Source organism: Microcaecilia unicolor, chromosome 5 (assembly GCF_901765095.1).
Source record: "Microcaecilia unicolor chromosome 5, aMicUni1.1, whole genome shotgun sequence".
NCBI lineage: Eukaryota > Metazoa > Chordata > Amphibia > Gymnophiona > Siphonopidae > Microcaecilia > Microcaecilia unicolor.
The window spans coordinates 308,454,614-308,472,297 of NC_044035.1; the positions used below are offsets into that span (position 1 = coordinate 308,454,614).

Here is a 17,684-nt window from a genome sequence, read left to right on the forward strand (position 1 = left end):
AATGAGGCTGTGACTGCACTCCTGCATAAGGTACTCAGGGAAGTCCTTGATAGGAACTGGGCGCCCCTCTGTTGGTTCCTGTCATGCCCAAGAAGACCCAGTATCTGATCCACAGTGAACCTGGGTTTGTAAGGGTTGTTGCCTCACAATTTCTTAGTGGTGGAGTTCGCTCTCTAAAGAGCCAGGAGTACTAGGGACTATGAATCTAGTCAGTTTCTGTCTTCTAACCAGTTATAGGGGTCCTTTTACTAAGGCGCGCTAACGGCTTTAGCAGAGAGATTAAATGAATTAATTTCTTCGGTTTTCACCGAGGAAGATATGGGAGAGATACCAGTGCCAGAAATGATGAGTCAGAAAAACTGAAACAAATCTCCGTAAACCTGGAAGATGTAATGAAGCAAGTTGACAAATTGTAGTAAGTCTCCTGGACCAGATGGTATACATCACAGAGTACTGGTAGAATTGAAAAATGAACTTGCAGAGCTATCCTTAGTAATATGTAATTTATCTTTAAATCAAGCATGGTACCGAAAGATTGGAGGGTGGCCAATGTAACGCCAAAAGGGTTCCAGACGTGATCCATGAAATTATAGACCAGTGAGTCTGATGGTCCTGGGCAAAATGGTAGAGACTATTTTAAAGAACTGCATTACAGAGCATATTCATAAGCATGGATTAATGAGACAAAGCCAACGTGAATTTAGACAAGGAAAATCTTACCTTACTAATTTACTACACTTCTTTGAAGGGGTGAATAAACACATGGATAAAGGTGAACTGGTCTATATTGTGTATCTGAATTTTCAAAAGAAAGTACCTCAAGAAAGTCATGGGTAGGAGATAATGTCCTCTTGTGGATTAAGAACTGGTTAAAAGATAGAAAGCAGAGTAGGGTTAAATTGTCAGTATTCTCAACGGAGAAGAGTAGATGGTGGGGTTCCCCAAGGGTCTGTGGTGGAACTGCTGCTTTTTAACATATTTGTAAATCTAGAGATGGGAATAACTAGTGAGGTAATTAAATTTGCTGCTTACACAAAGTTATTCAAAGTTGTTAAATCGCAAGAGGATTGTGAAAAATTGCAAGAGGACCTTACAAGGCTATGAGACTGGAAGCCTGGGTATCCAAATTACAGATGACGTTTAATGTGAGCAAGTTCAAAGTGATGTTTGTGGGAAAGAGGAACTCAAACTATAGCTGTGTAATGCAAGGTTCCACATTAGGAGTCACCGCCCAGGAAAAAGATCTAGGTGTCATCGTTGTTATGTTGAAACCCTCTGCTAAGTGTGCAGCGGCGGCTAAGAAAGTAAATAGAATATTAGGAAAGGAATGGAAAACCTTGAATACTGTGTGCAATTCTGGTCACTGCATCTCAAGAAAGATATAGCACAATTAGAAAAAGTAGAGAGAAGGGCGACGAAAATGATAAAGCAGATGGGATGACTTTCCTGTAAGGAAAGGCTAAAGTGGCTAGGGCTTTTCAGCTTTGACAAGACATGGTAGAAGGGGAGAGAGTAGTAATTTTAATATAAACTAGAGAGAATATTTTTTTGTTCAACGTGTAATTAAACTCTGGAATTCGTTGTCAGAGAATGTGATAAAAGCAGTTAGCTTTACAGGGTTTAAAAAAGGTTGGTTAATTTCCTGAAAGAGAAGGTCATAAGCCATTATTAAGATGGACGGGTAAATCCACTGCTTATTTGTAGGATACACAACCTTTAACAGACAAAACAAATTTACTACAACAGGAATATATTGATTATTGAAGGTGTCTCATACCGTCACGTAGACATATTTATGTCATACTTCTTTCAAGCTTACAAGCTTGTGACTTTGTATAATCATAGACCACCTCCAGCCAACCAGTAGTGCACATTAGCTGCCTATAATGAAAACGTCAGTGCCCATATATCAATGTGTTTGCTCAAATAAATATTTTTTTAAAGACATTTTTTGTGCGCTACTGTTCAAAAATTAAGCACTGTTGAAATAAATTTACTTGTAGTGCAAAAAATCGCCTTATCTTAATGTCTCTGGGCATTGCAAGCCATATTTCACTCTTCTTAGGCTTATCGCATTTCCAGAGTTCAATTTGTCAACCATTCATGAAGTCTCCGGTATCGTTGTAAGCCCGACAGGACCCTGTTTCGCGGTCAACTGCTTTCTCAAGGGCATATAATTTTCAACAGCATCTGTATCAGATGCCGGAGACTTCATGAATGGTTGACAAATTGAACTCTGGAAATGCGATAAGCCTAAGAAGAGTGAAATATGGCTTGCAATGCCCAGAGACATTAAGATAAGGCGATTTTTTGCACTACAAGTAAATTTATTTCAACAGTGCTTAATTTTTGAACAGTAGCGCACAAAAAATTTCTTTAAAAAAATATTTATTTGAGCAAACACATTGATATATGGACACTGACGTTTTCATTATAGGCAGCTAATGTGCACTACTGGTTGGCTGGAGGTGGTCTATGATTATACAAAGTCACAAGCTTGTAAGCTTGAAAGAAGTATGACATAAATATGTCTACGTGACGGTATGAGACACCTTCAATAATCAATATATTCCTGCTGTAGTAAATTTGTTTTGTCTGTTAAAGGTTGTGTATTTCTACAAAGATAAAATTAGACAAAGCAGAGCCATTTCTGTTTTATTATTTGTAGGGTAAGCAATGCCCTGGATTGGCCACTGTTGGTAACAGGATACACTGGGCATGATGGACCTTTGATCTGTCCCAGTATGGAAATGCTTATGTTTTTATGCGCTAAATGCCACACCGCCCATTGTGTGCCTATGTACTTCTTAGCATTCAATACACACTAATTCATTATCATGTGCTAAATCTGTTAGCGCTCTTTAGTAAAAGAACCCCGTAGAGTTTTGAATTCTCTTAAGTGCACATGACAAAAGCCTCATACCAGCCATATGATTTTCCTGTTTTAAAATAGCCTCTCTTCACCGGATTAGCCCTGTTTTGTTAATGACTTTTGTCTCCCTTTTGAACTTAATTTTTCTCATCCTATTACATTCCTTTGAGTGCATTTGTACAGACTAGGGTGGGAAGTAAAAGAAAACCCGGCACTGGCAAGTTTTTCAGGTGATTTTTTAAGAACGCTCTCTTTTAATACTATAAAACAATATGATTGTTTTATTGCTAGAATACTGGATTCTTTCAGGAAAGTGGCATATGGATACATAAAGAGACTAGTAATACAAGCATTAGCTTTAATGATAGCTCATTTAATAGTTTCCTTGATGTTTCTGAATTTAGTTTTTGACCATTTGTGTGCTCTGGTGTCTTAAGCAAATTGAGGCAAAAAGCAAAATTGTTTTGAAAAAAGTGTTTTGGAACCCTTTTAGCTGTTAAATGCATTAAAAATCATGTGCCAGGAAGCAAATTACATGTGAACATTTTAAACCTATAAAATCAACAGAAAGGTGGAAAATGATTTTTTTTTCTCGGTCTTTTTATGTAAACACAATTTTCATCTACAGATTGGTCTTTTTCCCTCAAACATAAAAATGTTATTGCATTTGGATTGAAATTATAGTAATCACAAGTGTTTTGTGTGTTTGCAAAGTTGTGCTGCCTTAGGGTTTTTTTTTTTTTTTAAATAAATAGCGACCATGACTATGGGGCCCTTCTTCTAAAGCTTAGCACGAGCTAATGGACATTAATGTGCACTTAGGGGCCGATGATCAAATTCCCTGCGCTGTTCTGATCGCCCCAATGATCAAACCTATTAGCATTCAAATTTATGTGCGCTATTAGTTTCATTATGGGGTACTTCTGTGGGAAGATTGGGCATGGGCATGCACTCAAGGCACAATCCTCCCCCAGAAGTTGTTTGACAGGTCCGGGCTTTCAAAAAAAAAAAAAAAAAAGAAAGCCTGGACCTGTAAAACAGTTCTTCCCCCCCCCCCCCCCCCAATAAAGGGAAACTTTACTAGGGGGGGGGGGCGTGTAAGCATGCAAATGCATGCTGAACAGGGCTCCCCATTTCTCCCCAATGCTCTGGAAACCCTAGGTTTTGCCGCGGTACCAGCACCCTTGTTTGGCGCACTGCCTGCTGAGCATTGGGGAGGAATAATTAATGCCCTGTTTAGCTTGCATTTGCATGCTACTTGCTGTCAGAACCAGTGAGCACATTGGGGCGGGAGCAAACATGGGCACTAGTATGGTGCTAGTAGTCTCTAGTGCCCACATTTGCTTCTGATCATCAGCCTATCAGTTCATGTGGCCCATTGGTACAAAATAGGCCGCAAAGCATTTAGCACACGCTAAGCTTTAGTAAAAGGGCCTCTATATGTGGTGCGGGAAGTGTTTATTTTTTATGTGTTCATTTAAAAAAAAAAAAAAACTTTATTTATGTTTCCAACATTTTTATTGATGAAATAAACATAACATATCAAACAATACAATATCCAAATGTGCATTGATACAAGTGTTGTTCATATATAATCCATCAACAAGCAATCATCAAGATAAAAAACTTTATTTATTCATCCACTATTATTGTTGGGAGACTGGAAACTGGATTGGGATGATGGGGTGGAGCGACCAAGCTCTAAAGCTGGGAAAAAGTTCCCATTATACGTGTTTATTCTTTGTGAAAAAGTTAATAAAAAAAAATAAAACCCTGGATTTCTTCACAAGCTCCCCAATATTGATTTTTACTGTATTGGATGATGCGGTTGGCTCAGTTTGAGTTGAGTACCTATAGATATAATCCTAAGGCTTGGGCTAAGGGATATACAGTTTTATGGGCTAGTTTTATTTGTACACATACAAAGGATTTGGGTGGCAACAAATTGGGATGAGGATTAAACCTACCTCCTCTTGACGTGTTCAGTTTTGTTTTGAACATTTGTGCATCCAGGTGAGGGCTTTTTGCTTAGTTTATGTCTGACTTGAAAAAGAATATTTTTGAATTTGTGTGCATATTTCTAATATGATATGCCTATTTTATATAAGAATTGCTATATAAATTGATGAATGCACTTTATGGAAATGGCATAGCTTGAGCTGGCAAACCTTTTATAGATTCAACATTAAGAAGGTGCTATGAGATGTATGGTTTACACATGTGCCTACTTTGTAAAATAAGTTGATTGCTGGTTAAAGTACAGCAGGTGAGCTACTGATATTAAGATGGTTTCTTTTCAGATGGTAAAATCGTTTTGTAGTGGAAGATTTATTATGTGCTGCCCTAATTCTGGCCTTAGCATCTTGTGCTGTCCCTTTTGTCTTCTTGCCTCCTGAGGAACCCAGCTGGCCTGAGAGAGATACCGTCCTATTGAATCTAATCCAAGAAGCTAAGGGAGATGACTTGCAGGCAGCTCAGAAGAGCCCATTAATGCTGGTTCCAGGGAACACTGCTTCTCCGTTGCCTACGCCCCCTGTAAATTTTGATGGTTTCTGAAAAAAAAAATGTTTCAGCAAGAAGAAAGCAGTCAGGCCGTCAGTATGAAAGGCACTGCTTTAAAATACGCTTTGCCTATTTTAAGTATTGGTTTCTGAAGAGTATGATCCCCTTACATACTTGTTCTCATAAGGAGATTTAGTAAAAATATTTTGTTGAAGAATCCTGAAATAAATGAGCAAAGAACTGTTTTTTTCAGAACCACCAAATATTAATATGACAAATGAACTTGCTGCACAGGTGCCTGGAAGTAAAACTAGGACTGACTCAGCCTCCCTTCCATGACTTGGAACTGTTTGAAAACCCCATACAATCATTTATTGTAAGATGTAACACAGAGTATATGAATAGGAATTTTGTGATGTAAAGCTAAAAGATGGAATGTGTGACTTCCTAGATAGCCATGGTTCAATCCAACCACATTAAGGTGTTGATGTTGCCCAGCTCCTTTCTTTCTGCCCCTTTAAACATTCACCCAGTTTTGAAAAATGAGTAAATCTAATGTCTCCCCAAGGGCATACCTCCCCACAGAATACATCTAATGCTCCCAGGGAGAAACTTAAAGGGGCCAGCGTGGTCTGAAGATAAGCAACCCCACATCACTGATTTAATATGAGAGCCATGTCCATCTTTCCCCCTATCCCTCACCCACCCACTCAGCACCAAAATAATGTATAAAACATTGTCTCCTCCCTTCCCTTTGTACCAAGTTATCTCTTCCTCCAGTAGGCTACCCCTGACCCCTAGCACATCCATTATTTGGCAACTGATTGTTGGTGATAGTACCATGAGACTAACTCTAGGGGGCAGGCAGTTGCATTTTTGGAAATGAATCTACCAAGGCAGGAGAAACTGGGAATTGCTCCTACCTCCCACTGGACATCAGGGATATCCTAGTAGGTACAGAGAGGAAGTGGGAGGGCCCAGAGGGAAAAATATTTGGTACAAGGGGGTGAGAGGATGGGGCAGTAACTTTTTAAAATTCTTTATTTTTCCAGTTTTAAACAAATTGCCTAGTAATTACAGTCATACAAGAAATGAAAGGTATTACATCCATATAGAAAATAAATTTAAAAAGCAATATAAAATGTACAAAATAACTTGTGTAATGCACATAAGCAATCAAAATACTTAAGGAAAATATGAGATGAAGTGACACCTTACTGCATCTGAGTAAAGACTAGGCACAGTAAAACTACTGTTTGCCAATAACTAGGGATCCATCCCACCCATCGGAGGGTGGAAATTAAAATAACAACAATAAAAGCATTGGCTGTTGTGTGTGTGTGTGTGTGTCTGTGGTGGTGGTGGGGGTTTCCATGGTCTTCACACTAGATCACCTGGGATGAGTGTCAGGGAGGAAAGGGGCAGAGGATTTGTTTCCCCTTTTAACTACTACTACTTATCATTTCTAAAGCGCTACTAGACGTACGCAGCGCTGTACACTTGAACATGAAGAGACAGTCCCTGTTCGACAGAGAATCTAATTAGGACAGACAGACAGAACAAACGAGATAAGGGAATATTAAAGTGAGGATGATAAAATAAGGGTTCTGAAGAAAGTGAATAAGGGTTAGGAGTTAAAAGGAGCGTCAAAAAGGTGGGCTTTTAGCTTAGATTTGAAGACGGCCAGAGATGGAGCTTGACGTACTGGCTCAGGAAGTCTATTCCAGGCATATGGTGCAGCAAGATAAAAGGAATGGAATCTGGGGTTAGCAATGGAGGAGAAGGGTGCAGATAAGAGAGATTTCCCCAGTGAACCGAGTTCCCAGGGAGGAATGTAGGGAGAAATGAGAGTGGAGAGGTAGGGAGAAATGAGAGTGGAGAGGTACTGAGGAGCTGCAGAGTGAATGCACTTATAGATCAATAAGAGGAGTTTGAACTGTATGTAGAAACGGATAGAAAGCCAGTGAAATGACTTGAGGAGAGGGCTAATATGAGCATAATGACACTGGGGGAATATTAGTCGTGCAGCAGAATTTTGAACAGATTGAAGAGGAGAGAGATGGCTAAGTGGGAGACCTGTAAGAAGCAAGTTGCAATAGTCTAAGCGAGAGGTCATAAGAGTGTGGATGAGGGTTCTGGTAGTGTGCTCAGAAAGGAAAGGGCGAATTTTGCTGATATTATAGAGAAAGAAACGACAGGTTTTAGCAGTCTGTTGAATATGTGCAGAGAAGGAGAGGGAGGAGTCGAAGATGACCCCAAGGTTACAAGCTAATGAGACAGGAAGGATTTATTTATTTATTTTATTTGTTGTATTTGTATCCCACATTTTCCCACCTATTTGCAGGCTCAATGTGGCTTACAATATTCCGTTATGGTATTCGCCATTCCAGAGTAAAAGAAACAATTGGTTTTACATGAAATACAAGGATGACAATATTGAATTAGCTTGCAAAGTTCCATTATGGCATTTGCCTTCTGGAGTAAGTGATACATTAGAGTTGCATGGAGTACATGAATAACAATATAGAATTAAGCATATGGGTATAGCGAGTGACTATTAAGAGTGTAGTTGAAGTGGTGTTGTGTAATCATTAAGTTATTGCTCGTTGTGGTATACTTTGTTGAATAGATAAGTACATAAGTACATAAGTAGTGCCATACTGGGAAAGACCAAAGGTCCATCTAGCCCAGCATCCTGTCACCGACAGTGGCCAATCCAGGTCAAGGGCACCTGGCACGCTCCCCAAACGTAAAAACATTCCAGACAAGTTATACCTAAAAATGCGGAATTTTTCCAAGTCCATTTAATAGCGGTCTATGGACTTGTCCTTTAGGAATCTATCTAACCCCTTTTTAAACTCCGTCAAGCTAACCGCCCGTACCACGTTCTCCGGCAACGAATTCCAGAGTCTAATTACACGTTGGGTGAAGAAAAATTTTCTCCGATTCGTTTTAAATTTACCACACTGTAGCTTCAACTCATGCCCTCTAGTCCTAGTATTTTTGGATAGCGTGAACAGTCGCTTCACATCCACCCGATCCATTCCACTCATTATTTTATACACTTCTATCATATCTCCCCTCAGCCGTCTCTTCTCCAAGCTGAAAAGCCCTAGCCTTCTCAGCCTCTCTTCATAGGAAAGTCGTCCCATCCCCACTATCATTTTCGTCGCCCTTCGCTGTACCTTTTCCAATTCTACTATATCTTTTTTGAGATACGGAGACCAGTACTGAACACAATACTCCAGGTGCGGTCGCACCATGGAGCGATACAACGGCATTATAACATCCGCACACCTGGACTCCATACCCTTCCTAATAACACCCAACATTCTATTCGCTTTCCTAGCCGCAGCAGCACACTGAGCAGAAGGTTTCAGCGTATCATCGACGACGACACCCAGATCCCTTTCTTGATCCGTAACTCCTAACGCGGAACCTTGCAAGACGTAGCTATAATTCGGGTTCCTCTTACCCACATGCATCACTTTGCACTTGTCAACATTGAACTTCATCTGCCACTTGCACGCCCATTCTCCCAGTCTCGCAAGGTCCTCCTGTAATCGTTCACATTCCTCCTGCGACTTGACGACCCTGAATAATTTTGTGTCATCGGCGAATTTAATTACCTCACTAGTTATTCCCATCTCTAGGTCATTTATAAATACATTAAAAAGCAACGGACCCAGCACAGACCCCTGCGGGACCCCACTAACTACCCTCCTCCACTGAGAATACTGGCCACGCAATCCTACTCTCTGCTTCCTATCTTTCAACCAGTTCTTAATCCATAATAATACCCTACCTCCGATTCCATGACTCTGCAATTTCTTCAGGAGTCTTTCGTGCGGCACTTTGTCAAACGCCTTCTGAAAATCCAGATATACAATATCAACCGGCTCCCCATTGTCCACATGTTTGCTTACCCCCTCAAAAAAATGCATTAGATTGGTGAGGCAAGACTTCCCTTCACTAAATCCGTGCTGACTTTGTCTCATCAGTCCATGTTTTTGTATATGCTCTGCAATTTTATTCTTAATAATAGCCTCCACCATCTTGCCCGGCACCGACGTCAGACTCACCGGTCTATAATTTCCCGGATCTCCTCTGGAACCCTTCTTAAAAATCGGAGTAACATTGGCTACCCTCCCAGTCTTCCGGTACTACACTCGATTTTAGGGACAGATTGCATATTTCTAACAGTAGCTCCGCAAGTTCATTTTTTAGTTCTATTAATACTCTGGGATGAATACCATCAGGTCCCGGTGATTTACTACTCTTCAGCTTGCTGAACTGACCCATTACATCCTCCAAGGTTACAGAGAATTTGTTTAGTTTCTCCGACTCCCCCGCTTCAAATATTCTTTCCGGCACCGGTGTCCCCCCCCAAATCCTCCTCGGTGAAGACCGAAGCAAAGAATTCATTTAATTTCTCCGCTACGGCTTTGTCCTCCTTGATCGCCCCTTTATCACCATTTTCGTCCAGCGGCCCAACCGACTCTTGGGCCGGTTTCCTGCTTTTAATGTATCTAAAAAAATTTTTACTATGTATTTTTGCTTCCAACGCTAATTTCTTCTCAAAGTCCTTTTTTGCCCTCCTTATCTCCGCTTTGCATTTGGCTTGGCATTCCTTATGATCTATCCTGTTACTTTCAGTTGGTTCTCTTCTCCACTTTCTGAAGGATTGTTTTTTGGCTCTAATGATTTCCTTTATCTTACTGTTTAGCCACGCCGGCTGACGTTTAGTCTTTTTTCCCTTTTTCTAATACGTGGAATATATTTGTCCTGAACCTCCAGGATGGTGTTTTTAAACAGCATCCACGCCTGATGCAAGTTTTTTACTCTGCGAGCTGCTCCTTTCAGTCTTTTTTTCACCATTTTTCTCATTTTGTCGTAATCACCTTTTCTATAGTTAAACGCTAGCGTACTTGATTTCCTAGTTTCACTTCCTTCAATGCCAGTATCAAAACCGATCATATTATGATCACTGTTATCAAGCGGCCCTCGTATCGTTACCCCCTGCACTAGATCATGAGCACCACTAAGGACTAAGTCTAGTATTTTTCCTTCTCTTGTCGGCTCCTGAACTAGCTGTTCCATGAAGCTGTCCTTGATTTCATCAAGAAATCTTATGTCCCTTGCGTGTACAGATGTTACATTAACCCAGTCTATATGCGGGTAATTGAAATCCCCCATTATTATTGTGTTGCCCAGTTTGTTTGCGTCCCTGATTTCCTTTAACATTTCCGCATCCGTCTGTTCGTCCTGGCCAGGCGGACGGTAGTACACTCCTATCACTATCCTTTTCCCCTTTGCACATGGAATTTCAATCCACAGTGATTCCAAGGAGTGTTTTGTTTCCTGCAGAATTTTCAATCTATTTGATTCAAGGCTCTCGTTAATATACAATGCTACCCTTCCACCAATCCGATTCACCCTATCACTACGATATAATTTGTACCCCGGTATGACAGTGTCCCACTGGTTATCCTCCTTCCACCAGGTCTCAGAGATGCCTATTATATCTAATTTTTCATTTAGTGCAATATATTCCAACCCCCCATCTTATTTCTTAGGCTCCTGGCATTCGCATATAGACATTTCAAACTATGTTTGTTGTTCCTAAGTACATCATGCTTAGTACTTGACAGTATTAATTGGCAATCTTTTGTCTGATTTTTATTGTTATTTAAAGATACCCGATCTACTACAATCTCTTTTGCAACCTCACTATCAGGATACTCTATCTTCCCTGTTATGGTGATATCTTTGAAAGATACCTTATCCCGAACCATGCTCTTTTGAGCGACTGTCGGCCTTCCCCCCATTCCTAGTTTAAAAGCTGCTCTATCTCCTTCTTAAACGCCGATGCCAGCAGCCTGGTCCCACTCTGGTTAAGATGGAGCCCATCCTTTCGGAATAGGCTCCCCCTTCCCCAGAATGTTGCCCAGTTCCTAACAATCTAAGCCCTCCTCCCTGCACCATCGTCTCATCCATGCATTGAGACTCTGGAGCTCTGCCTGTCTCTTGGGCCCTGCGCGTGGCACAGGTAGCATTTCAGAAAATGCTACCCTGGAGGATCTGGATTTCAGCTTTCTACCTAAGAGCCTAAATTTTGCTTCCAGAACCTCTCTCCCACATTTTCCTATGTCATTAGTACCCACATGTACCAAGACAGCCGTCTCCTCCCCAGCACTATATAAAATCCTATCTAGGTGACGCGTGAGGTCCGCCACCTTCGCACCAGGCAGGCAAGTCACCAGGCGATCCTCACGTCCACCAGCCACCCAGCTATCTATATGCCTAATGATCGAATCACCCAGTACAACAGCTGTCCTAACCTTTCCCTCCCGGGCAACATTTGGAGATATATCCTCGGTGCGAAAGGATAATACATCCCCTGGATAGGTCTTCAGAGATCTGCGGAAATTGATTGATTCGTAATTTGTTTTCAAGCTAAGTGGTAATGCGTTCCACAGTTGTGTGTTATCCACAGAAATAGAGAATGGAGGAGGAGGAGAGGTTGGTTTAGGGGGAAAGATGAGAAGCTCAGTCTTGGTCATGTTTAGTTTCAGATGGCGCTGAGACATCCAGGCAGCAATGTCAGACAGGCAGGCTGATACTTTGGCTTGGATTCCTGCTGAGATTTCTGGTGTGGAGAGGTAGATCTGGGAGTCATCAGCGTAAAGATGATACTGAAAACCATGGGATGAGATCAGAGTACCAAGGGAAGAAGTATAGATGGAGAAAAGAAGAGGTCCCAGATCAGATCCCTGAGGTACACCAACTGACAGTGGGATAGAAGTAGAGGAGGATCCACTAGAGTATACATTAAAGGTATGCTGGGAGAGATAAGAAGAAAACCAGGAAAGAACAGAGCCCTGAAATCCAAGTGAGGACAGCGTATCAAGGAGTGGGCTGTGATCAAGTGTCAAAAGCAGCAGATAGATCGAGAAGGATGAGTATAGAATAGAGACCTTTGGATCTGGCCAGAAACAGATCATTGGAGACTTTAGCAAGCGCTGTTTCAGTTGAATGAAGGGGGCGAAAGCCAGATTGAAGTGGCTCAAGTAGACATCTTTTAAAGAAAATGGACTGATCATTAATGCAGTTTACTGAGGTACTATGGGTTATTGAATCCTGTGGTAAGGCTTCTACAGTAAAAGTTTGTAAATGCATTAATGTACAATAGATTAGTAAATAGGCCTCTAAGTTTGGCAAGCCTAGACCCAGCTATTTCACTTTTTTTTTTTATTGGGGGGGGGGGGGGGGGTGATAGAACAGGGGAGAGATTGTAAAAGGGGGGTCTGCTTCCTCCTCTTGGGTGGAGCCAGCAAGCCTGCGGAGCTCCCAAGGTTCCAGGACAGAATGCTGCTGATACTAGGACTCAGGGCCAAAGTATTTTATATCAAGGCAATTTCATACCAAAAATCATAATATATTCTTCAAATCAAAAGGTATAGACCTCTTAATATAATCTTCAAAAGAAAAAGTTACAGTCCTCATAAGATAACCTTCAAAAGAAAAAAAGGTACAGTCCAGGTCCCAAAATCTCTCCTTCAGAAGGGTTTAGTAAGAGTTCAGCACAGTGACTTAGATTTTGTCCTGGATCCCCCGACGACCCTCCCCCGCTGCCGCCTACCTTCGCTTTTGCTGGCGGGGGACCAGCCGATGTCCTTTTGTCCTGCAGTCAGTGCAAAAAAAGTCTTTGTTCTGTTGCATGCTGACGTCCTGCTAGCGGGGATTGGGGTCCCCCGCCAGCAAAAGCGAAGGTAGGTGGCGGCGGTGGGAGGGGCAGTCGAGAGGCGGGGTCGAGAGGGTGGGAGGTCGTGAAAGGTGGCGGCGGGTCGGCAATGGTGGGGGGGGGTCAGCGGCACTGGGAGGGGGGGGCTAAAATGTGTCCCCTCACCTGGGGCTCTGGACTCGCATCCCACCAAAGTCTGGCTATGCCCCTGGTTCAGCACACTTCCAATATAGCACAACAGTTCAGAACAAATCTTCATGGACAGTCTTTGCACATCAAACCAATACCACAAATCACCTGCCTTTTCACAGCACAGAGGGAACCCTGTAAGGAACAGGGTTGGCAGTTTCTCCCACCTCTCAGCACCACGCCCGGTGTGGCCTCCTCCACTGCCTTCAAGTGCTGGGCAGGGCAACCTTTGAATTCTCCAACTCCATGGTGGCTGGCTCCTCTCCCTTAGGCAGCTCTAGTGGCAGGCTACTTCCTTCCTCCACATACTCCATGGAATCTCTCCATTCGTCTCCCCTCTCTCCTGGTGACTGAGAGCATTCAGGATATCTGCTCTCCCCTTCTCACAGCTGGGGGGGGAATTATATACTGATGGCGAAGCCAGGGAAATTGAGCTTCATCCTTCCCTCGCCCTCTAGTGGGGAAGGGAGTAACAGGCTCACTCTGCCTCGAGCCATTGCTCCCCCTGCTGGGACTGGGAATCCATTCCATCTTTTTAGGACTACTCTCCTCACTCATTCTTGCAAGGACTTCTGGGACCTGTAGTTCTGGGCTCAACTGCTTCACTGGGGAATCTCTGGGGCTTGCCTTGTCACAACATACACAAAATACATTCATTTTCTTATCATAAGACTGCCGTTTTACCCCTTCCCATATTCCTCCAAACTATTTGCTAAATTTGAAAAGTAAAAAGGTCAGATGTACTGCACCCAGGGATGGACTGACATAAATACACAGAAAAGTTAAGGCAGATAAGACCATATGGCCTATCCAGTCTGCCCATTCATGCCATCACCTATCTTTTCCTCTCCTTTAGAGATCCTATGTACTTGTCTCAAGCTTTCTTGAATTCAGATACAGTTGTCACCTCCACCGGGAGGTCATTCCACAAATTCACCATCCTTTCCATGAACAAGTATTTCCTTTTGTTACTCTTATCTGTCCCCTTTCACCTTCTTCCTATGTCCCCTCATTCCAAAGCTTCCCTTCAAATGAAAGAGAATCGCCTCTTGTGCATTTGTGCTATAAACATCTGTATCATAGTATCTCTTCTCTCCTGCTTTTCTTCCAAAGTGTACATATTGAGATTATTAAGTCTGTCCCCATACACTTTATGACGAAGACCACTGACCCAGAACTGGGGGGGGGGGGGGGGCAAACATTGTCTCTATAAGCCTCCCCTCTACTACTGTTGTTGACACATCATACCTTTTCTGACAGGGGTGCTCAAGCTCTGACAGCTGAAGAGATTCGCCATTGGATCCCCTCCTGTGCTGCCTGAGCACCGAGGAAGCCGGCGGGTGCTCCAGCCTCCGACTGACGCTGAGCTTAGTGCATGAACTGAGAGAGTATGGAAGTGTTGGTATGGGTGACTGGGGCAACCTACCGACTTCCTATTGCTCAGGCAGCACAGGTGGGGGCTCCAGCAGTGAATCGCTTTGGCTGGTGGGACTTAAGCATCCACACCAGCCATAAATCTAGTGCCACAAGTTTGAAGGTCCAAAGTGGGGGCCCAGGCCCCCAGGATCTCCCCTTGACTACACCACTGCACTGACCACTTTAGTAACTGCCCTCTGGATTGACTCCATCATTTTTATATCTTTTTGAAGATATGATCTCCAGAATTGTATGCAAAACAGCCTTGTGTTTCACAAATTGTAGAAGAAGCTAATTATTAGGAAATGGAACTCCATTCAGGGAGCATTTTCAAAGGGATTTAGCAGGGTAGTTTCCCTTTGAAAATTACCTGCAAGGTCCATGGATACAAAAAGTGGCCCTACATTTTTTGTTAATATTGGGTATGCAAAAATTGTGCCCTTTACTTTTAAAAGCTTATGCTTCTGTGATTAGTGAACTTGCATGTAGGATGTGCATAAATAAGCATCAAACATATAAAAACATCAAACATACTCACTCGCAAATGCTCAGTAGAGACTTACTTCTCTGCCCCACCCCTGCATCAATACGTGATGAGGGGGGCGGGACAGAGTGGGAAGTCTCTACTGCGCATGCCGCAGACGTACTCGCAACCGCTCCGCCCTCCCCCTCCCCCCCCCCAACGTCACTGCTATCGCTCCCCCCACCCGGAGTTGCCGCCACCGCCGCCCCTCCACCCGGCCCAAGCACTGTCTTTCTTATTGAACTTACATTGCACCACGCAGACGCAGGAGGCACATCAGCAAAGCTGCCGTCGGGACGGGCTTCCTTCTCTGCCTGTGTCCCGCCCTCGCCGCGTTACATCACACGAGGGCGGGAGGGGGGACTAAAATGTGCCCCCTCACCTGGGGCTCTGGACTCACATCCTACCGAAGTCTGGTTATGCCCCTGGTTCAGCACACTTCCAATATAGCACAACAGTTCAGAACCCCCCCATTCCAAAACTAGCCCGTTTACACGGGCTCAACGGCTAGTGTATACATAAATGACCTGTTACAGGGGAAGCGTTTAGAAACCCTTTTTTTAAAGGGCATTAGAATCTGGGCTTAGCACATCATCTTGTGGGACTTTACCACATGCTATGCCCAGATTCAACACAGCACAATTAAAAGCATCTTTGAATAAATGTTTTTAGAACGTGCGCTAATGTTCGCAATTCTTCATGTTATCTTTAAAAAGTTAACGTGAGAGCACTTCACCTCTTGTTTAGTAGGTGTTAAGTGCTCCTGTGTTAATCCTTTAGTGTCCAATGTTCCCATATGGGTTATTAAGGGACCACTGGACACTAAAGGGTTAATTCAGCTTTAGCCAATTAGTGTCCGCTAATGTGAATGTGCTTAGCTGGTTAACACTTCTTCACCCCCTCACAAAAATATTAAAAAAAAATATAATAGCTAATGCTCCAGTTAATGCTCGCTATCAGGCAAAATACCACAAAATATTTTAATGCATTTTGCGGTAGCCTGTTTTTCATGCAACAAGCATACATTTGGGCTTAACGCTCTTTAGTAAAAGGTTCCCTTAATCATAACTTACCACCTCCAGTTAGGTTTGCTGATGTTGTGTGCTGGAATGTGGTTCTATAATAGCATCTGTGCACCAAGATGCCATTATGGAACTTGGTGCACCTAAATTCAGTGCAACGCTTTGTGCTGGATCAATGGCAGATGTAAATTGGCACGCCTAAGTGCACCATAAGAGGCACATAATATAGGAAACTAATATACCAATCACCGGCTAAAAATCTCCATCGTTTTTTCAAACTTCACTACTAAATCTTCATATCTCAAGTCATATAAGGGTATGTTTACTAAGGTACGTTTGCGTTTTTAATGCGCCTGTAAATTTAAGGCACGTTAAACGCTAACGCGCCTATACATTTCTATGGGCGTGTTAGAGTTTAACACGTGTACACCATTTACGCGTGTTAAAAATCCTAATGCGCCCATAGCGCCACTTAGTAAACATAGGCGATAGTTTGCAACTTTCTTCATTGAATATCACTGATTTAAGCAGGAGGAAAACAGCACTTAACTTAGACATATTGATCCCGATAAAGCCCGTTTCACTTCTGCTTCGTTAGGTGTTGAGATAATGGTAGTATGACAGTAAATCAGCACTGTATGCCTTGGTTGAATCCCCTGATGAAGCAGAAGTGAAATGGGACCCGTTGGGATCAATATATTTAAGTGCTGTTTTTCTGCTGCTCCCACGAACTGCTTGAATCAGTGATATTAATTGAAGAAAGTTGCAAACTATGAGTTGAAAAATGAAGATTTAGTAGTGAAGTTTGAAAAAAAAATGGTGGAGATTTTTGGCCAATGATTGAGACCGAGTCTCGTTGGGCAGCTTGTTTCCTTATAGAAGTAAGAGGTTTTAATTGTGTCGCAGATCTCCGCGGTCTTTTACTCCACCAGAGGGAATTGATAGATTAGTTATGGAGTTGTTTTTGATCCATTTTTTTCTGGAACTAAGCTACTTAGGTAGCCATGGTCAAAGGACAGCTCATAAAGCATCTAGTCTAGTGCAATTTACATTTTTGGTGGGGTAGGGTAGAGAGAGGTTAACCTAGTGCAGTCTAATACATTTTGGGGTAGAGGTAGGGACATATCTTTATCTGTTTCTGCTGTGCAGTCTCGGTTGCTCTTTTCCCCTAGACCAGTGTTCTTCAGTGCAGGGCCCGGGGACAAATGGTGGCCCCTCGAGACTTCTAGGACAGCTCTCATTATCATTCTGGCCTTTTTTCTGCAACTCTGCCTCTACTCAAGCTGATGACTGAAAGGAGAAAGAGGATGGGAGGAAAAGCCGAATGGTTAAAGGACAAGGCATTTCTCAGTTGATGAAGAGAATGCATTTTGGAATGTGCACCTCCTTGAAGACATTCCCAATAAAAAGTATGAA

General features: G+C 42.6%; 1 protein-coding gene across 3 annotated transcripts in view; it reads left to right on the forward strand.

Annotated features, from left to right (window-relative positions):
- ZNF423 (zinc finger protein 423) overlaps nt 1-17,684 on the forward strand; it is a 451,119-nt gene that overhangs the window by 161,530 nt on the left and 271,905 nt on the right. The window lies entirely within an intron of this gene.